Raw genomic sequence first — 23,222 nt, forward strand, 5'->3', positions numbered from 1 at the left:
ACAGCTGAGGGTGATATAACCAAAATATATCCGTTAATGACAAGACCAGCAGTAGGATACAGCGAGCCCCTGTACATACCAGCATGTCCCACCCCCACTCGCTCAAATGGAGCGGTAGCTACAGCACCACCACCCTATGACAAAGGAGGTCTGTATGGCCCAACGAGTGCACCCCCCGTGAATTTAGCACACTTGACATGAGAATTAGACCACCAGCTAGCGCATGCACAAATGGAGATAACACGGCTGAGGGCACTCTGCGATAAGCGCCAAATGCTGCCTGGGGGAGGGGAGGTGCCTCCATTATGCGTAACAGATCTCTCACCCCCACCAAGCACAACAAGAGAACTAGGACCAACAACACCAGAGCCAGTACGATCCATAACGTCCCAAGGGGCACACATACCACAAGGGCGAGAAAAGGAGTGAGGATCAGGGGAGTTCCTGTTTCATCTGAATGACAAACCAGTGAGGATTATATGTCCAGCTACTCCAGAAAGCCAGCAAGGGGAAAGACAGGAGGAGAATGGCGAAGAAAATACAGAAATAGAAGAGATATGGAGTGACTTAGATGAATACGAGGAAGCAGCAGCCGCAGTGGGATCTCCACTACCATTGCAGCTCGACGATTGGGACGAACCATCACCACCACGATGGCAGGGTAGATTAAGACAGCAAACAGGGAACATGTTGGTGAATAAAATCAAGAAAGGGACGGTAAGTAAAACAGGAAAGAAACATAAGTTACAAATGTCACTGATACATAAGGGAGCAGGTAGGCCACACTATATCCCATGGGCCCAAATGGACAAAAATAACTTGTTGAAAGTTCTCCCTCCACTATCGGGAGGGGCCGGGAAATGGATACACGCGTTCGAAAAAAACACAGCAGGGGTGCCACTAGCAATAGGCAATGTAAAAAGTTTGTTAGTGTCGGCAGTTGGCGATCAGGATGACGCAGTATGGGAGAAGACAGGATTCCCAGGAGTAACAATGACTTGTGACCGCCATGACGGATCACCGTTCAACAATGTTCGAGCACAAGTATGGGACGCATTGTGGCGCACGTTTCCAGACATTCCAGATTTACATTTAGTGCAGTGTACAATTCATACTACGGGTGCAAGATTTGTGGAGAAGCGAAACTGGCACGGCGTGGAACCAGTCCACCGCCTTGTTTTATTTTATCATCAAAAAAGGGCTTTCGAAGGAGGTACAGAAGGCCTTGGACAAAATAGCTGGGATAGAAGCCAAGGGTTGGCCTGAGATTCAGAGTATAATTGTACACCACTGCAGGAGGATCAAAGAGAGGGAAAAGGAGATAGCACAGAAAAGGATGGCAGACGAAGCGAAACTGGTGCAGAACAAATTGGTGAAGGTCGCCGCCGTAAACGCCAGCATAGCCGTAGATAGAGAAAACGAGAGGGATGAAGGCGCGGGAAGTAGGCCAGTGACAATAGCGGTGTTGCGGACGGCAGGAGAACAAGGACCGTGGAATGGAGAGGATTCATACAGCGGACCACAGTGGCAAGAAAGACCAGCAAGAGGAAGAGGTGGGTACCGTGGCCAGCAAGGAGGATTTGGGGGTATGGGGAATAGAGGATTTGGTGGGCAGGGAATGAGAGGAGGACCGCAAGGGTCTTGTTGGAACTGTGGGAGATGGGGACATTATTCAAGGGATTGCAGAATGCGGCCTTCAGGGTATTTCCAAGGGCAGCAGCCCATGGAAAATGAACAAGGATGGGGATGCCCACACCCAGGTAGCCCCTATGGGCTACCAATGGGAGGGGGAAGACAACAAGACCAGTGCTATAATGAACCCCAAATGCAGCAAAGACAGCAACCGCCACAACCGCATCACAGCGCACAGCAACCCATGGCGAGAAAAAACGCTGTAGGCAATGCAAATAGTAACTGTTTCACAATGGCTGCAAATGGCGCACCTGTGCTATTCCGCGGCGTGACAGTGGTCGGAGACAATGTCTTTTCAGTACCAGGGCAAGAAAGGTATGCATACTAGGACAGCCCACAGGGAACACTTGCGTGTCCAGTCCTATCCACCACCCTACCTGCAGAAAAGGAACCACTAGTGGGGGCAGAGATAGGAAACAAGCAGTTTATCTTCATGGTAGACTCGGGAGCAGAGAAATCATGTCTTATGGAAGGGCGGTTTCTGCTTTCAGGCAGGAATTTTGAAACGCAGGGGTTCTCTGGGGCTATTTTAAAAGTTCCTTACACTAAAGATCTTGATATAACGGTAGTGGGAAAAACTGTGCGCGCACCCTTACTGTACCATGAAGACGCGCCAATCAATTTACTGGGCAGAGATTTGCTAAGTAAATTGAACATGACCATTTCATTTACTGAGCAGGGAATAGTGTGCTCAACCCCAAGAGTATGCCCAGTACGAGCAATGTTGATGATTAGCACAGTGATGAATGAAGTTGTGGTGCGAGGAATACCCTTAGACATGTTTATTTATGGCATCAAAGTATTAGCCCGAGTGGTACCAGAGATAACGAGAAAGGAATGGAGAACACCATCAGATTTTATATTCCGCCCAATTGCACACACAGATGTTGTGCCAGGCACGATCATGTCCATAGAAATCGAGGCAGTTCAGGTATCAAGCAAATGCATTGTGGTCATAGGATTGGACGCGCATGGGTGTGAGTGGAGAACTGTGTTATGCATAGACCCCAATATAATGCTAAGAGACTTAACTGATGAGGAATTATTCACTGATAACGAAGATGACAGAGAGATAATAATGGAAATAAGCATACCATGTGACATCATGATTCAGTACAGAGAGGTACACAACCCACTTATGGCTAGCATTAATGCCCTGCCGACAATATTTGAGGAAGACATGGCTAAGGTGGCGCCTGAAATTTGGACTACAGGCCCCCACGATGTAGGATTACTCCATGAGGTGACATCAATAAAGATAAAACTAAAACCAGGTGCCATACCGCCACGGGTGAAACAATACCCCATATCCAGAGAAGCAGAAGAAGGGATTAGGGAAACAATAAATGCACTCGTAAAACAAGGTATTATAGTGCCATCAAACTCCCCCTGTAACACGGCTATCTTCCCGATCAAAAAAGCAAAGGGAGGGGTGTGTAGGATGATCCAAGATCTCCGCCCACTCAATTACGTCATCCAAAAATAGTTCTCATTAGTGCCTAACCCGGCATCAATACTGTGCAGCATACCCAAAGAATCTACATGTTTTACTGTGGTGGATTTGAAGAATGCTTTCTTCTCCATACCACTCGACCCAGGCTCGCAGTACCTGACAGCATTCACACTAGGAAACACTAGGAAACAATAGGTATGAACATCGCAGACTCCCACAGGGGTATTGTGAAAGCCCCAGCATTTTCAACAGAGTATTGCGTGAAGATATTGTAAACATAGATTTAGAGAGAACCATTATACAATACGTAGACGATGTACTCGTCTGCAGACCCACAGAAGAAAAGTGCAGAGAAGACTCTATAACACTAGTAAATGTGTTGGCTGCCAAGGGGTTTAAAGTGGACAAAGGAAAATTGCAATACTGCCGGGCTGACGTTGTATACCTCGGACAGCTAATATCAAAAGATGGGAAACGGATACTCCCAGACAGGGCAGCTGCTATACGCAACATGATCATACCTAAAACAGTTAAAGAAATGCAAAAATTCCTCGGTATATGTAATTATTGGCGAGCATGGATCCTTGATTACGCAACATACACATGCCCATTGCTACAAGCATTGAAGGAAGCACAGAAGAGTAAGGCCCCAATAAAATGGACACATGACATGATGGCACAGTACTTTAGATTAAAAGACCTCATTGCAGATGCACCAGTACTCGCGAACGCATATTATGAGAGGGAATTTTTCTTATTTTCACACTGCAATGGAACACTGATGACAGCAGTGCTCACACAGTAAACATCATTAGGACACAAACCATTGGCCTATTACAGCGGAACATTAGATGCAGTGATGCAAGGACACTTCGCGTGCGAACAGTCCCTCGCTGCAGCAGCTTTCGCCATTGAAAAAAGCACACAATTGTGATGGGATGTTCAGTAACACTATATGCAGAACACTCCTTATTTGCAATTCTTGAGAGGTCAAAATCAACATTAACAACACAGAGAGCAACAGCATATGAGATAATAATTTCGAGCCCCAACATACATGTTGTCCGGTGCAAAACAGTAAACCCAGCAACATTTATTACAGAACCATGCACCACAGAGGACATGCAAGAACACGACTGCACCACCTATGAAGGGGAGGGCGATGACATTCCCAAAGCGAGCGAAAACGCCCTGAAGGAAGGAGAGATATATTTCATAGATGGATCAGCATCGATAAACCTTGAAACGGGGGAGAAGCATGTAGGAATGGCCGTAGTACGCATGGAGGAAGATGGCTATGAAACAATTGTCCAGAAGGGCCTCCCGTCCCATTACTACACACAAGCAGCAGAACTAACTGCATTGATTGAGGCACTGCATACAGCCAAAGGATGCACAGTAACAATATACTCAGACTCAGCATATGCAACAACCACAGTCCATTCAGGCCTATCCCGCTGGCGTAGGAGGGGGTTCAGAAGAGCAGATGGCTCACCAGTACAGCACGCCGCACTGTTGGCTGAACTGATAGCAGAACCATCAGTAGTGGCAGTGGTGAAATGCCATGCCCATACCAACAACACAGATGCAGTCTCATTGGGAAACGGGGCAGTCGACGCAGCAGCAAAGGAGGCCTCGTATTTCAATACAACACCAGCAGTCGAGTGCGTTGTAAAATCAGCCATTACAGAGCCATTGGAAGGGGCGTATAGTAACACACCAATAGCGCAGATAATAGAACTACAAAGGAGAGCACCACAGGAGGAGCAAGAGTTGTGGAGCAAACGGGGGTGCAAACAATCAGCCACAGACCTAATTTGGAGACAGGAGACAACAGGAAAGGTAGTGATGCCAGTAGAATTGCTAGAGGTAGCATTCCAACAGCTGCACTTCCCAGCCCAAGTAGCAAAACAACATATTGCCGCAGACATCCAGGAACATTAGTTTGTCCCCAATTTACAGGAACATTTGTCAAAATTTGTAGTAGAATGCACAACATGCCAAACATACACTTCAGGAATGACATTGAGAACACTGCGTGGCACCCTGCCACGACCAGTAGGACCATTTAGAGAACTACACATAGATTACGCTGACATTGGAGAGCGATGTGACGGAGCAAGGTATTTAATTGTAGTGGTATGTCCTTTTTCAAGGTGGGTGGAAGCGGGTCCATGTCCCCAACCAGACGCGAGTTGTGCGGCAAAGTTCTTGGTGCGAGAGGTCTTTTCTCGTTGGGGAATATGTGATGTGATAAGATCAGACAACGGCACACACTTTGTGAATGACCTTTTCAAGGAAGTGACGTCACTCTTGGGGGTGAAACACAAACTGTGTTCCATTTATCATCCGATGGCGAATGGAATGGTGGAAAAGATCAACAGATTACTAAAGAGTAAACTATCAAAATTGTGTAATACGCTGAAAAAGAATTGGGTGTATTGCTTACCCATAGCACTGTTTCAACTCAGAACGCAACCATGCAAGGACCACCATATGAGCCCCCATGAGATTGTGACTGGGAGGCGAATACACACACCGCTCTCCCCGATTAGGAGAGCATCAGACGCGCACAGAGCTGCCACAGTGCTGGGGGAGGAATTTAAGAATACCTGACCCAACTGACACGCGTAGTACGCAGCATAGCACGACAAATTGCACCACTATTTACTGAGAATGCAGGTTAATACTAACATGCCAGCTGCAGACAGCCCAAGCGTGCCACTTATGCCAGGAGCACAAATCTACGTTAGAAGCTATGTGAGGAGATGGAATTCACTGAGGTGCCATGACCCCTACGAGGTCATTTATAGTACGCCCACTGCAGTTAAAGTTAAGGGACTGAAATATTGGGTGCACCTCTCAGATGTGAGGAGGGCACGCGATAGAGCACTCCCTCAGACTGAACAGGAATGCGCAAGCAGCACCGAGGATGAGGTTCAGACACAATGATAATGTGATTTAAGTAAATAGAACATGCAAAGGGCAAAGTGACGACACGCCCTCTGGTTAAAATGAACTATGTCCATGTCATTTTTCTCCTTCCACTTTCTTTTCACCACTATCTCTCTCTCTCATTATTGACATGAAATGCTTAAAGCAAAGGACGTAATTAAGATAACAGTGAACAAAGTGAATAGCAGAAATGAGTGAATAATGAAAAAGTAAATATGTAGATATTCTGGTGACTTAACAACTTTGTATCGCCCTTCCAGGTGGCAAATGGACCAACGCAGCGCAATCACTGAAAACACCATTATGTTAGATAGTGATAGGGATGCCATTAGGGCTAATAGGTTCAGCAATGTTGCATGTGTTTTGAAATGTGCTGCAGTTTTGTTTTCAGTGATGTTGTTTTTCATGGCCTGGTACTATACACTTTTATCTTTGGTTAATGACATGCACAAGGGGGGTAGCGGGGCTAACTTGATACAAGAAGGTTCGCACTTAATATGGACTGGAGTAAAGACAATGTGGAAAGAAACGAATGACATTGATGCTAATGATACAAATGCAATGAAACCTTCAGAACACTCTGCCGCCGATCCAACCAGTGTGTCCTTGTTACATCCGAGTATAAATATAAGTAATGATTATGAATTGAATATATATGATGGCAACTACTCTTGGCCAAGCAACGTAGCTAACACAAGCTCGCATGCACAAATAACAGTAGAGCCTACCTCATATTACGCTGCTGCCACTAATGAATACACACATGATGACATATTTAACTGTACTGACACAGCTTGGGCGGGCATGTTCCCAATACACTACCAAAGAGTGAAGAGCCACAAGGAGGGAGGGAGAAGGAGAAAGAGGAGGGGGGCAGAAGGGAAAAGACATGACATTTATCATGACCTGGGGTTGGATGAGATAGAAGACCCCCGCAACCCAGATCAATCAAACAAGTGGTACTCGGACATGAGTGCCACGGCAAAACAGGCGACACATGAGAGCTGTTACGTTTGTTCGCTCATACCACATGCATCAGGGACACCAAAAATGTTAGTGCCACAGGAAGTGCCCTTGTCGGAGGCCCAGTGTTTGATTCATTTGGTTTTGTGCAGGATAAAAAGCACCTTCCAAGTGCACACCGTCACAATGGAAAAACTGGAAAATGAGAGAACATGCACAAACAGACGCCAAGGAGTAATTTGCCTTAAGGAACCATTTCTTGTTATCAAAGGGACGAGATATGCAGAAAATAAATGGCATGAGGAAACTATCGAATGCAAAGCAGAAGCACTCCGAGGGCTATCCAATGACACCTTCCAATGGATAAAGGAAGTATGTGCCCCCATCTGGTCGCAACATGTCACGAAGCTAACGTTGGTCACAGCGTTGAAAAAACCTATCAAAATACAGAAAGAAGTACCACATGAACTGTGTTTCCATGGGGAAGGAAGAGTGAACAGGGGGGAAATAAAGAAATGCAACAAGACGGTAATCAAACCTGACATGAAGAAAGGCACCGCTGCACTAATGGACATGTACTGGATTTGCAGCAAACAAGCCTATCTACACCTCCCAACAGCATGGAAAGGTACATGTGCCTTGGCCACCCTCCACACAGCCCTGATGGTAATACCAGAGAGTCATATACACGTAAAAGAAGGAGAATCGGCTGGCATATCGGCAGCAGGGCAATAGGCTGAACCATCGACAGCGTCCCAACAACTGATAACAGAAGCTCCAACTTACGAACTATTGTCAGAATATGAACTGAAGAAAAAACTAACACGAAGTAAAAGGTCCTCCAATTACATCTCATCCGAATCATCGAAACTCCTTGCTGAGATCCCACAGAAGTACAAGCTCTTTTCATCAGCAGAGACATTTTTCGCATCACTCCTTGTCCCGGGACTCCAAGCACGAACAAACACCAAATGGTTGCAGATAGTGCGCTGGGAGCTCATCCAACTGGCTAACGACACTGAAGAAGGGTTCAACGTTATAAAAATAGAGCTCCGTTTACTGCGCCTAATGACAATGCAAAACAGATATGTTCTAGATCTCCTCACGGCAATGGACGGTGGTGTTTGCTGAAAAATTGGGGGGGCGTTTGCACGTTCGTGCCAACTGAAGATGCTGATAACGGGACACTCTCACATGTGATAACAGCAGTACACAATTTAGGAGAGAGGATGAGAACAGAAGGAGGCGCAGAAGAAAGCACATGGTTCAACAATCTGTTCAGCTGGATACCATCATGGGTAAACGTGGCAATGAAAATGCTCGTCCCCATCATCGTCTTTGTGCTCCTATTCTTCTGTGTGTGCCAACTGGGTGTTGTGAAAAGACCATGCCTACCTCAACTATGATGATGGTAACAATGGGCCAACCGACAACGGTAGCTACTATGATAGACGCACAAATACAAACAGGGGAATACAACACACCACAATACAGGATGACAGCCATTTACAGGCAATACGGGGACAGGGTTGATAATTTACACCACACAACAATAAAGGAACCAACGGAGCTGTAATGGTACAGAGAGGTATGGGTGGACTTAGATGGAGATGGTGGGATCTACTTAATGTGTACACCAGACGAATATGCCAGAAGAGGGACTAGCCTAAGAAGTGTGTGCAGGGCGTGGATGCCAATAAAAGGCAACCCGCGTGGGACGAAGCAGTCGCAGAGGCTGAGTACTACCGAAGGGAGAATGAAAAGAATAAAAAATAAAATATTTGTTACTTTAGATGTAACGAAAGGGGGGAATGTGTGGGAGTGAGAGGCCAGCAGGCCCCTCTCTGCCTTCACTTCTAAGTACAAAGCTTGGACCAAGTGCCTCCAGTGGTGGGTTCGCCCCTTGCCCTTATGCAAATTTAACTTTTGTTGACTTTCGTGTAGCTGGGACCATTGAGCAGGACACAGGGCATCCATCTTTTGTGCCCCCTTTCGACTGCTTCTTGGTGACCAGGCCTCACTGCGATAGTACAAAACGCCTCTCTCACTCTCCTCACTGCGATCAGGCACACAGAGCACATGGCCCCCACCTTCGTTCCCACTCTGACTGGAAAACTCTGCGGCTCCATTCTCACGCTGAAGCCTGAGGTATTTGCAACAACTAATAAATGTATCACATCAGTCTTCCTCTGACATCACTGTCTTGCATGTGAACCAGCATGAACTAAGCACATAGCTCGTTCATCTCCACAAACGTGTCCTTGCCCCCGCACCCTCACCAATGGAAACTTACTGCCATTCTGACCCTGTGTCCCTGCAAGATATTCCTTTCATGTGCCAGACCGCTGACCATGCTATGAGGCCCACCCAACAGACCCCCAACTAACATTAGACCCCTGCTGCAGTATATCGTGCCTAATACTAATAAAATGCCACATACCTGAGATTCTTGTGAGACTAACCCCACAGTTCAATGAGAGTATTATAGTGGTCAAGACCCTTAAACCTGTGACCTGTATAACCCAAATGTTATAGATGGTGTAGACACCTGTGTGATTTGTATAGTGACATGATAAACTACTGAGGGTCTTTTGATCAACCATTATTTAGTGCATGCATTATTTAGAATGTATTCATTAGCTTAGATAGTGACCACCCTGCTTCACGGCGACCTGACCTTCACCCATTTGGAGCACAGATATCTGACATCAATCCTCCCGCCAACCAAGCAACCAACCAGGAGGAGGAGATGATGCCCACACCTAAGACACCACCCTGGCTGACCAATCCGGGTCCAACATTGCATCATATGTTAGATATGACAATGTGCCTATATAATGTACTGTAACATTAATTTTGCCAGAGCGCTCTCAGAGATCTAGATCAACTTTTCCTTGGACTCTTGCAGCCTGCTCTCTTTGCCTTATTCCCTGCCCGGGGTGTGTCTGTTTTATTTTCTTGCACGTGTAAGTCGGGGAGGGCACAAACATTTGGTGACCCCTGCGACGTGACTAGGAGAGGTGCCTCTCCCAATTGTTATCCAAAATTGTAAAGCACCCAGAAATGGGATCATCACTTGTATTCTTCTTCATATGTACATTAGTATTTTTCAAATCATCTCCTGTTCTGTTCAATAAAATACAAAATGAATACTGACATCCCTATATTGTGGAAATGGACTGTAAAATTAAAATAACGTGATAGACGGTGAATGCATGGCACCACTTAATGTTTAAGATATACCAATGGCTTTCTAGGAGATGAAACAGTCGTATCTGATGTCCTTAATGCACTGAAGTAGAACACTCTTAATGTGAGGTTGACAAACCATTGTGGTAAATGAGGAATAAATGTCCTATACATTTGCATTCAGGTTGTAAATGAGAGTCGTAAAAGAAAACTGCATTGAAAGAATTTAGGTCTTCATCTGCCAGAATATCGCCCAACGCAATTACTGTTACCGCCACTTGGTCCGGCCGTATTACCATTGGATTACAAGTGGCAGTGTAAGTCCCCATTTTGAGTCCATAGGACTCAATGGGGCATTTTTTCCACAATTACTGCAGCGGTAAATGTGCCACAGTAATTGCACTGAAAATGGGCAGAAAGTCCGCAGATTTACCTCCAGCTCAGAGCTCGAGGTGAATCCTCCAGCTTTCCCACAAACTCGTAATTGGGTGGTGCCGTAATTCAGTGCATTTTTATTGCACCGCCCAACTCATGATGAGGCGCATAATTGCATTATTTTTTCAATGAGTCATCAGACCAAGAGTACCAGCAACAGTATCCTGTTTGATGAATGTATTACAGCAAATATAGATTATAGACTATGCTCATAGAATAAAGACTTCAGGCCTCATCACGAGTTTGGAGGAAGCCATGCCCTTAACTCTGGTCCGGGTTCCCTGAATGGCGAAATACCGGGCCATTCCGACCTTGGAGGTCCCGGTATTTCCCCATTCAAGGAAACCAGACCCGGATCATCCCCATTCCCATTTGAGCCCCCATAGGGCTCAATGGGAATGGTAAGCATGCTAGGAATGGGCTCGTTAATGACGGGCCTGTTGTTAGCATGCTGGGCCGCTCGTGGGACCCGCTAAGGACGTCTGGTAAAACCAGACGTCCAGAGCGGGTCCCGCGAGCGGTAAGGGGTTAATGGCTCCGGCACCCTTGCCAGTGCCATTAACCCCTTACCACCCGCCTCGTAATGAGGCCCTTCGTAATGGTTGTCAGTTGTACGAACATGTGATTTGCTAAATAATGTCAACAGAAGGAATGTTAGCTTAGCTCTTAAAAAGATTAGAACTTTTCGAAGAGATGACCCATGTGTGACCAAGCCAGGTAATGTGTAAATAAAGAATCACACAGTTGCTTCTGAACCAGGTTTTCGACTCGTAGTGCACAAGTCAGAAGAATGTCATATCAAATTGAAACCGTCACAAAGCATGAGCATTTCTATTTTGGTACATCAATGCAGCCACATGTCTTTTCAGACTATGTAAACACGTAGCCTTCTCCTGTGCTTGCCCTGCAACATGGGGAGAATAGGCACAGGAACAAGAACAACCAAACCTTTATGGATCAGGATGCCTTGTGTTATGTTGCATATCCACCACTCCATGCATTTTGAATGTGGGGAAAATGCACTTTTTATGAAAGAGCCCATACGCAACATGCATATGCTTTATAAACATATGTACCCTAGGTTGTGTAGATTGTCAAGACGGTGAGTTATATTGGAGACATTGCCATCGTCTGCCCAGCCATTGGCATTGCAACAAAATAAGAAGAGGGCAAACCGAATAGCCACTGGAGCAATCAAGCATGCTGCCTGTGAGAGATATGTAGTACCTTGGGGGTCTGTAAAGAATATTCAGGTGGAGGGTATACATGTGTCAGAGCTCACAGGATGCAGTAATGCTTCAGGATTCATGAGTGGTGCAGGGAGAGTGTATGCACTTCAGCTTATCACAGACTATCACAGCCGCTCCAGCTGCCCATCCTGCCATTCTGTTAATATGAACACATCTGTTGCCTTCAGGCCCTGCTAGAGCTATAGTGGGGCCAACACTAAACTGGAGATCGGTTTCTGTGATAAACAAAACGCCAACATTATGTTTCTCAATGAGAGTAGGCATATACATTGAATTCTTAACTAAAAGCCTGCCATTAATAAGCAAATAGTTGCACAATTGTGCAGGCAGAGGGAAGTGGGTATGTGTTGTGGGCAGTGCAGTGGTGTCAGGCTAGTGCAAATACATGAGGCACAAAGGCTATTTACAGGTGTGCTGAGGCTGGGGGGTGGGGGGGTGGTCTGCCCTGTCCTATACACTTCCAATCCATGGGCAAGCACAGAGGAGCATGCCTTAAGCACACATTCAGCGTGCCTGCTGTCCGTCCTCCCCACAGCTGAAATGAAAAGTGTGTAAGGCCATCTGATCCCCTCGCCCACTCTCAGCAGGCTGTGCCGATGGGATCAGCAGAGAAGCCAAGGCATCCTATACCAATGCAAGCAGGTGAGAGGAGTGGGCCAGTCTAACCACTGTGGTCCCGTAGTACTTGCATACAACTTTAACAAGTTCCCCTGGTGTAACAGCAGCTCAGCTGAGCCAGGCACGGTCAGAGACAGAAACCGGTGCTGGCTTTGCAAAGGCTGCTCCAGCAGAACCTTGGGAAATGAGATATGATTGGTTATTTATAACACGCTTAATACCCAGAGGTTTCTAGACGCAGACCCGGGGATCGAACCTGTGTTGCCCAGTGTAGTCTTGCTTCCACCGTTACCGCCGCTGAGCTATCCCCTCGAGACATGACATGAACAGGGATCTCAAGGAAACAGTAACATGTTGCTGGGACAGTACACCTTAGCACTGCATACATTCGAATGTGGAATCGTTATTTAATGGATTAAACCTTAATGAAGTTATTGGGGGTTTTAAGTGTTTTTATTAAAGTGAAATATGGCTAAAGCTCCTAAAATTCAAAAAGCGTAAGGAAAATCAAGATTAGCTTTGCTGGCACAGGTAACTCCGCATTTTGTCTTTACTTGATCAGTACAATTAGTGCAAATAAACTGAGTGATAAGAGACAACCTTGCCGGTATCCTGGCGGTAGAGTCGCCAGGATACCGGCAAAGGCTATTACCATTTCCGCCACTCGGTCCGGCGGCATTGCCGCCTGATTACGAGTGCCGGCGGTGCGGTGCAAATCCCCATTCATGGAGTCCCATTGGAATCCATGTGGGGATGGTGGCGGTAATGAGGGTTTTTATTGCCAGTAGGGTGCCAGAGTAACCTCCAGCTTTTAGCTAGAGGTAAGCCAAGGTGCCGACCGGCAAACCCGTAGTCGGGCGGTCTGGTAAAGTGCCGGTATTTGCGGATACCGGCACCTTTTTACTGGACCGCACAAATCTGAATGAGCCCCAGTATTATTACAATTAGATAGAGGAAGAGTCCACCATGACGCGCTATCTAAAGTTTGATAATATTGTTATTTTAGAATCCCACATTGTTTGTATGTTGTTGCAGTGTGCTGAAGTACGTTGCTGTGCAGAGATGTGGTCGTCTGAGTTTCTGTAGGAGAAGATTGGCAGAAAAATGAGGTTTTAGTATTGGGTTAGCAGGTTTTTTTCACCTCTTTGCTTTGGTTTCTGTGGTTTCTTTGGTTTCTGAGGTATATATATTCAGGGAAAAAAACATTAGTTGAAGTGCAGTTAAGGTGAGTAAACTTAACGCAACAAAACTCTTGAAATTCAGTGCATTGCGAAACATAGCACCAGCTTAACTCAGCACATTTCAAGGGTTTTGTTATACCATCGTTTTTTTTAATGCCCAATGTATATTTTTCAACTCCACTGCCCATGGCCTGGTTTCATGGCCAGTGACCACAACCTTTGGCTATTCCCACTGTATATTTTTTGCTGCCACTGTCCCTGGCCGTGGCCACCGTATATTTTTCGGTGCCACTGGCCATGGCCTTCGCCACAGTCTTCGGCCATGCCTACTGTATATTTTTCAGCACCACTGTCCATGGCCTTAGTCCATGGCTAACACACATGGCCTTTGGCCGGGCCCACTGTATTTTTCAAATCACTCCCTGCTCGTGCGCACTCTCTATCTTTTGACAGTACGGCCTTCAGCCGTGCCTACTATTTTCTTTAACACTAACAGGCCACTGTATATTTTACAAAACTACCAGGCCTTCAACTGTTTAAAATGCTACCAAGCAATGGGCAGTGATTTTTCTCCCCTAACGTCACTGTAGCTGTACAAAAATATACATTTTTTATTAATAAAATTCTATAGCTGCAGGTCCATTGTAACAAACTACAAATACTGTTGGTTATACCCTTGGTTATTTGTAGTCATTATAGCTGCAGTTATCAGGAAAAAAGGTGGCTCTCCCAGACTCTCACCAAGTGCCCCCCTCATGTGTGCCTGCTCCTCCATTCCCCTGATGCCCTCTCCCATTCCCTCCACAACACTTGTTGTTTCTGTGATGCAGTTTCAATGGAAATGTCGGGTAGCCGCGGTTATACCCCAGGTTATACCCACGGGTATGTGAAAAATGTTTGAGCCTCGTGTTGCAAACCTACCCACTCGCTGACCTCTGACCCCCAAATTTCACTTGGTGTCCTCTTGCATCAGCCCCAACTCTAGTCTGATGGCATTTGCATGTTTCTTGACCTGCAAATTACTTTTTTCTGCATTTCATTTTTCCGATACCTTCGGCTGTAAACTGGAGTATAACCGTGGCTACCTCGTGCAATGAGAATAAAAGATGGCAGCTGCTTCATTTGTAAACATCCGGATAATCACTATATTCAGGCATATATGGTTAGTTGTTTTGCAGAAAAGGACACTCCCTTCTCCATCAAATATTTAAAAAGTACAGGATGCAATAAGCACAAACCACACAAGGATTGCGAGTCAAACCTGGTCCAAATCTGTCCAACAGTTTCGGCTGTGCAGTCGAAAGAAAATCATTTGCTACTGAATTGTAAAGGTTCCCAATACTGCATCTCATCACTTCTTAATGTTTTAGTGTGCCTTCTTGAAGACCTGCTTAGAGACTAAAGTTGTTCGATTACCCAAACTGAGGCAGAAATATATCCATGTGTCTTATTATGGCCATTCTAGGGCTATGTCCCAACCACAATGTAAGCAATTCGATCAGTCGTTAGGAAAAGGCCCACCACTTTCAACAAGCGTTCACTTCTCAGCCCTTGTGCACTGTCCCTCCCTCGCGACCATACCGCACAATGGGCCTAAGTCCACGTTTGGCACTGCGGAAAAAAGAACTGTAGAATTGCCTCCAAATTTACTTCAACTTTGGAGGTAAAGTGGGGATAAATCTACAGCACTTGGCTTGAGGTATTTTCTCCACTGTCCATCCAAATAATATTGAAATGATCACTGGTGGAACTCCTACTGGTGGCAACTCCTTGAACTCCAGTGAAGTCCAATGGACTCCATAATGTAGATTAACACCACTTTGCAGACCCTCCAGCTTATAGCGATTTTGCGATCCCGCAAAATGCCACGAGAACGGCCGTTTAGCGCAAAATGCCGCAAAAACTGCCGTTTTGTGCACAAACAGCATCTTAAAAAAAAAAAAAATTTTTTTTAAATATATTTTTTTAAGTAATCTGCAAAAATTACTGTTTTAAAAAAAATAATGCCCAGGGTGCCAGGTTCTCAACTTTTTTTTTTACACAAGAAATGAAATGCGCTAACACATCTCATCACTTGCGCCCCAAAAAAGTGCAGCCCAATCCACAAGGAACACATGAATGGGCACATTTTATATGCGTGCCGATTCAGATGGCCTTTTTCACCTCCTTGATCAAATAAAGTGGCGTTTCTGTCAATTTAAAAGTGCATCCCTCATTTCCAAGCAGGATGCACTTTTAAATGTGCAGAAATTGTAGGCAACCCTACGCGCACGGGATGTGGGGCTGCCACTGCATGACAGGGGCCCTCATTACAACACCGGCGCTAAACCATGGCACTATTAGCACCATGGTTGCTGCCAGTATTGTAACGAGTCCGCCATGGTGAAATGGGGAAGTACCACCCCATTCCTAGGTTGGCGGGGCGGTACTTTCCCATTTCACCATGGCCCTTCCCCATTCCCATTTTTGCCCCATAGGGCATAATGGGAATGGGGAAGGCGGTAATTACGGTACCGCAAATTGCGGTACCGTAATTAGCACCAAGGTCCCTTTGCGGGTCCATTCCTTAACGGCTGGTAGAACCAGCCGTTAAGGTGGGAACCCGCAAAGGGACCTCGTAATAAGGCGCTAGGGGATTACTGGTACCCTTACCGGTACCGGTAATCCCTTAGCGCCAGGGTCGTAATGAGGCCCAGGGACTTTCCTGACCCTGTCATGCATTTCTTTTAAGGTATGAACTGCTGCTGTCGCTTGCATTTCTGTTCCTCAAACAGGATAAAAATGCATTTTTTGGGTCGCATTTTACAGTGGCACGCACCTGGGGGGCCTTCCCCTGTGAATGGCGCTGGGAGCTTGCAGAACACTGTCGGGAGAGCGATTCTATTCAAAGTACTGGCCATTTTGATGACAAAAATCTGTCGAATGTTACAATTTGACCTATTTCTTCCAGTACTATTCAATAGATTTTGATAAATACTGAACATGTGTTGCGGGGGTGTCACCTGCTCCGCATGTTCAGTATTTTTGGTCTAGGGTGGTTGCAGAAGTGTTTTCCCCTTTTTCCTCAAAATTGGAGGTGGGGACAGAAAAAAAAGAAAATAACGAAAAAGGGACCCTTTAGAGTCGGATCCGACCCGCGTTCGAGGGACGGATCTGGCACCGCAGGGTTGCAGGGGAAGCGGCAGCGACCAAGCAGTTAAGTAGGGGAGGGGGTGGGGTGGTGGTGAAAGGAACATTTTGTGTTCTTTGGGTGAAGTGCAAATCAATTTGCAGCCAAATTGACTACGGGCAATTCCACCGCAAATAATTACACTTCGGTCAAACAACCCAGAACACCATTCAAGGCAGCTGGCCAGCGCACAATTTGCGCACCAGCTCAAGCCTGTGGAAATGCGCCGGTCACCTTTGAGAATAAGGTGACCTGCTCATTTCCAAAAATGGGTTGTCTAAAAATAGCATATCCTCCGTTCTAATGCCCCATTATTTGAGGAACTGGGTCAAAATCTACATTTAAAGAAAATAAAAAAATGGTTACACTATGAGAGAGAGGGAGAGTGATGGGTGAGATGTGAAGTGATGGGCAAGAAAGCAGAGGGAGAGCAGTGGGTCAGAGGAGGAAGCGCTGCACAAGAGAGCACAGGAAGCAGTGATGCGGTGGGCGAGAAATCTGAGAGTGAGCAGAGGTACAGAAAGTAGAGGGAGCGTGTGGTCAGTGAGCCAGAAAGCAGAGAGGAAGCGGTTGGCCAGAAAGAGGCAGTGAGCTGCAGATTGGGAAAAAGGATGAGGGAAGAGTGCGATAGCATGGGAGAAAGGATGCAAGATGCAGAAGCAGCACAAAAGAATGAAGGACTGTATATTGCGGGAGGAATTGTAGAGTGTAAGGTGTGAGTTGGGAGTATGATTTGGAGTGGGGCAGGGGCTGGGCAGTGCACATTGTGGCTTGACAGTGTGACCTAGCACGTGAGTATTTGTATGACAGAGTGAGAGGTTAAGTATTGTAAGTTGTAATAGAGAGTTGGTGAGATGTGTGTTGGTGAGAGAGGCGTGTGGGTGTTTGGGGGATTGGAGCACATAGAAGGGGAATATTACCCTGGCTCTCTTGTAGCCTTGCACTCTGCCTATTTCTTGCAATGTGGCAACCTTACACCCTCCAGTTAATACAAAATGTCCCGCAAAAATGCCGCAATAAATAAAGGTTTGTGCCGCAAAATTTGCCATTTCATGCCGCAAAATCCTGGAAGGTCTGACTTTGGAAACTGGAGGATTTGCCTTTAGTTCAGAGGTGTTAACATGCTGGAAATGGTTGATCCATAAACATACCAAAGATCAATCCAGCAAAGCAGAGAAGTCTAAGCATCTTGATGACTCAAAGTATTGACGGCACAGATGCAGATAGACTAAACAAATTGGAAAGTTTCAGCGATTGAAGAATTGGGCCAGGCCAAATTTATCAATTCATGCAAATATAAAAGGGGGACAGTGTAAACAGTTCACAGAGGAGACCAGGGCAGAGCAATGTGTTTTAAGACTCAGGCACTTATGGACTAGGGAAAAGGTTTCAAATAAAGTTGGCTGCATGACGACCCGGTTAACATATACATGTGTGCCACTTTTTCTGTGCCCTGACGCTTGGACACAGTAGTTCAATGCCATCTGATCCTGCGTGCTTTCCTAGGAAGGGTCTCAAAGCCAAACACTGTCAAGCATAGGATAACTGTCATTGCAAACAGTATTTCAACACTTTGGGGCTGATTCATGGAATTATTTGCGCCGGAAAACGGGGATTTGTGCGCCATTCTGCTTGCAAATCCCCATTTGTTAAACACGGATGATTCAGCCCCGTTTAAATCGTCCTACCGGTTAGCGGCATGCTGCAGCAAGGAGTATAGATACGGAACTTTTTCCAGGCGCTCATTGGCAGAAACTATACACCTGTGCTGTGTACAGTTTTAGCACTAGTGCAAACATGCCTCTAGTGCAAAAAAACACATTCTTTGAATGCATGTTTGCCACAGGGCACTGTTAGAACTAGCGCTTATTAGCACGAGGGCAAACTGCTAATGGTGTGCAAAATTGAACTTGCACTAGTGCAATGCTTCTGTAATGAGGCCCCAGATGACCCTATGCAGTAGAGTTTAAAAATAAAAAAAAAAGCAGAAATAGCTATTTCCCCCAAACTTCACAGTTTTAGCACTTGACAAAGCGTTCAATATATCTATTTAAATATCCCATGGTGGAAATTTGCCAGCGTGTCCTTATTGCAAAGTCTTCTCGTCCTCTCGCAGGTGTGGAGCCGGCTGCGGTCCTTCAGAAATTCACTCTGATGTTTGTGAAACTTGCGAAAGATGGATTGGGCCTCATTCCGAGTACGGCGCTAACCAATGGCGCTATTAACGCCTTGGTTGACGCCGAACCCGGACCGGCAGCGCCTTGGTGGATGGCGGAATCACCGCCCCATTCCAAGGTTGGCGGGGCGGTAATTCCCCATTCACCAAGGCTCTTCCCCACTCCCAAATGAGCCCCCATAGGGCTCAATGTGAATGGGGAAGAGGCAAATAACGGTGACCGTTCATTACGGTCACCGTTATTGGCTTGGAGGCCCCTTTGCGCCCTCGACTTTAACACCTGCTCACAGCAGGCGTTAAGGGCGAGGGCGCAGAGGGAACTCGGAGTATGGTGGTAAGGGAATACCGCCATCGGTCTCGTTACCGGTCGCCGCTATCCCTTACCGCCATACTCGGAATGAGGCCCATTGTGTCAAAAGTATCCTGGGAGAGGGGGTGAGGCTGAAGCATGCTCCTGACCCGGACCCCTCCTTCCTCTAAGGAGACTCGGAAATGAATGTATCCCTTTAACAGGCAGTGAGTCTCCCCAGCAAACGATGAGCTGAGCCGAGCTGGGAGGAGAGTCATGGTCCGGGAGCAAAGCAACAAGGGGAATGAAGGGGAGAGGATGACAAATTGGGCTAGAAAAATGGCCTTGAAAATCGCACCTGGGAGAACAGAACATTACTCCATTTAATTTTAGCTCCTGGAGGGTGAGGGCCTTGGAAAGTGATTGATTTATTCTAATTTGCTGTCCTAATCTTTAGGGGAACACAGAGAGCGTGCTGCTCTCAAGCTGTAGACCGAATGCAAGATCACTTTTTTTCTGAGCTCGCACCAGGGATATACAATATTTTTCTTTTAATTGTTTCAGGACAGGTGGTGGCAGAATTTCTGCGTGTATCTTGCATTTCTTTGCAATATCATGGAACATTAAATAGGACTATATATATGCAATACCAAACTTTTAACAATCAATAAAATAGGCAACTTGGTACAACATCTCTACATATATATGTTATGGTTAAGTTGCTAAATCCATAGGAAGACCACTTTTACGGCGGTTTATAACTTTGAGGAATCCTCAACAAACTCTGCAATAAAAGTATGTGGCTGGCTGTACATTTTTACTGCAAGTTTGGTGAGGTTTTGTGAAGGGAGGGCAAAGTTATAGGGGGTCCCAATTTTTTTTTTTCCATAGACTGAATGGGCAAAAACTTTGCGCACGGCCACAGCCCAAACGGCTGGACAGATTTTAACCAAATTTGCGGCAGGAGCCGGGGCTTGGTTTCAAAAGCATGCCTTTGTGTGTTTGGTGGAAATATGACTACTACTTTTGTTGCAAAGAACTGAACTGCATGTCTAAACAAATTAGTGATATCTGGTTCCGCTCAGCGGACCCATTTCCCTGTTCACTCCGTGGACAAACGTCTTATTGGCTTGGAGTACGCTGTGATGTCGGCGAACATTGGGCGCGACCAGTGGTTGGCTGGAGGGAAGTGTGCTGTGCGTCAAAGTTTTTGGGACACGCTGCCATGGTGTATCGGAGGATAGTGTGGCACCGAAAGGGACTGACAAACATAATGTACAGCGTGTTGTGGCGGGAAGAAGGGATGGAAAGGGTGGGGGACAAAGAAGTGGTTCATTTGAGATGTTTGATTATTAGGTGGACTAAGACGGTGGTGTGCCTGCAGTATCTGTGCATACTGCTCCAATTTGCTGGTCCCTGCACAGGTGACTACCATATGTGGTGATTGCAGGCAGCCTTCGTTACGGCACAATAGCTCTTACCGTGGTGACTGGTGGGAGCTGAATTGCAGAAGCAGAGTGCATTGCAAAACATATATTACCCCATATGGTGGGAAGAAGGGATAGAAAGGTTAGGAGAGCGAGAAGTGGTTCATCTGAGACATGTCAATAGGTGGACGAAGACTTTGTTGTGCCTGCACTATCCGTACATACAGCACAAATTTGCGGGTCACTAAAGAGGCCGCTACCATCTGTGCAGCATGCAGGCAGGCTTTGTTACTTGACAATAGCTGGTGCAGAGATCTCTTTCCGTGGGGACTTGTGGGAGCGCAATTGCAGAAGGGGAGTGCATTGCACATGACATGCACATTGTAAGATAGCATGTACTCTGGTGTATTGCATGGGGTAAGCCTGTAGGCCCCCTTCGCTTCACGGATGGAGGCCGTGCCCCGCCAACTATGTGCCATGGAAGCAATAGGTTTGACATTGTTGCCTTCTGTGTGAGGTTCGTCAGCATTGCATACATTGTTCATTCCATGGGTGTGGCGTTTGGTAGCACATCCTACAGTGTTTACTCCAAGGCTGAAGCTAATGGAGTGAACAGTTCTGCAGTGTGTGCACTGAGTGCAGTGTTGGAATACTGTCAGTTTAGACGAGGGTAGGGTTGAAGTGCATCTTCCATGTGCTTGGATACTGCAGTGTGTGAAGTGGGTGCAATATGTAAATAGTGTATGCATAGATTTGGATAGGGGTGAACTGCATATGTCATAGGATTGTGTAGTGTCCATTGCACGGAGTGCTGACTGCTGTACTGCACTATGAGGCATTGCTTTTGTGTACGAAATACAGTGCTGGGAGCAGGGCCACTGTTGTGAACATTTTTTTTGTTTGGTTGGCAGTAACATCATACTACGTGAATGAAAGTGGGTATGGGTGCCGGAGGCTGTGTTATGTTTGTTTATAGATTCTGCTAACTGTTGCATGTTGCCATGCATAGCTGTATTACGGTGCAGAGGTTGGGTAGAAGTGGCGGTGGCTGTGGTATGTGTGTGGAGTATGGTACTTGGTCAAATGGTGCCATGCATTGCTACATTACATTGCAGTGGGTGTGGGCAAGTCCTAGACTATTGGGTACATGGCCAAAGGCGAAGCCATGCACCCAATAGTCTAGGCCTTGCCCACACCCACCGCTGCAATGCAGTTTAGACTGCATCTGTCAGAGGGTGCTCACCTTTACCGAATGGTTGTGTAGCACATTGTAGACTTCCTAGAGCAGCAGAAGTCAGCTGACATGCATATATTGTTAGTTGGTTCGGTTGGCAGTAACACCATCGTATGTGAATGAAAGTGGGTAGGGGTGCCGGAGGCTGTGTAAAGTTTGTAGTTTTTGCTAAAAAGGTACATGTTTTTATGCATAGCTGTATAACGGTGCAGAGGTTGGGTAGGAGTGCCGGTGGCTCTGGTATGTGTGTGGAATGTGGTACTTGGTGACATGCTGCCATGAATGGCTGGATTACATTGCGGTGGGTGTGGACAAATCCTAGACTATTGGGTGCATGGCCAAAGGCCGTAGGTGGTAAGCCATGCACCCAAAAGCCAGCGCCTTGGCCACACCCACCACAGCAATGCTGTTTTGACTGCATCTCTCAGAGGGTGGTCACCTTTACAGAATGGTTGTGGAGCACATCTTACTCTTCATTGCGCACCTGAAGTGTGCTGGCATGCTTATATTGTTGGTTCCATGGGTGGGGTCATTGTTAGAACATCCTACGGTTTTCGGTGTATGGCTGGATATTGTGCAGTGAAAAGCCCTGCACTGTGGCCAATGGGCACAGTTTGGAACACTGTCAGTATAGAAGAGGGTAAGGTTGAAGTGAATCTTCTTTGTGCTTGGATATTCTGGTCTGTGTAGCTTCCTGGGAGTAGGCACAATGTTGTGAAGATTGTGTGGTTTAGTTGGTAGTGACACAATACTTTGGGAATGGAAGTGGGTAGGGGTGGCAGAGGCAGTGGTATGTTTGTGGAATCTGCCAACTGTTACATGTTTGCATGCATCGCTGTGTTATGGTACTGGGGTTGAATAGAAGTGCCGCTGGCGATGTTACGTTTGTGGATTCGGTGCAACATCACTTACAGGGAAAACCAATGTGGCCTGCTATTCTGTTCTGTAAAACTACAAACTGATTGCGGATGTGGCCTTTTGTAGGGCTGCTGTTGAGAACTTGCACCCGGAAAAGAGGCCTACATTGTTGAAAAACAAATATACATGTGCAATGGCACATTTTGGTGTGTTTGTAAGCATGTCATTTCCAGAAAACACCCAGTACATTGCACAACACTGTAATTTTCCGCTGTCACAGCGTGGGTGCGGTCGCATGGTGTGGTTGCAACTTTTATAGCTACCTGTAGGACC

This window comes from Ambystoma mexicanum, chromosome 14, assembly GCF_040938575.1.
Source record: "Ambystoma mexicanum isolate Mex_15411 chromosome 14, UKY_AmexF1_1, whole genome shotgun sequence".
Lineage (NCBI taxonomy): Eukaryota > Metazoa > Chordata > Amphibia > Caudata > Ambystomatidae > Ambystoma > Ambystoma mexicanum.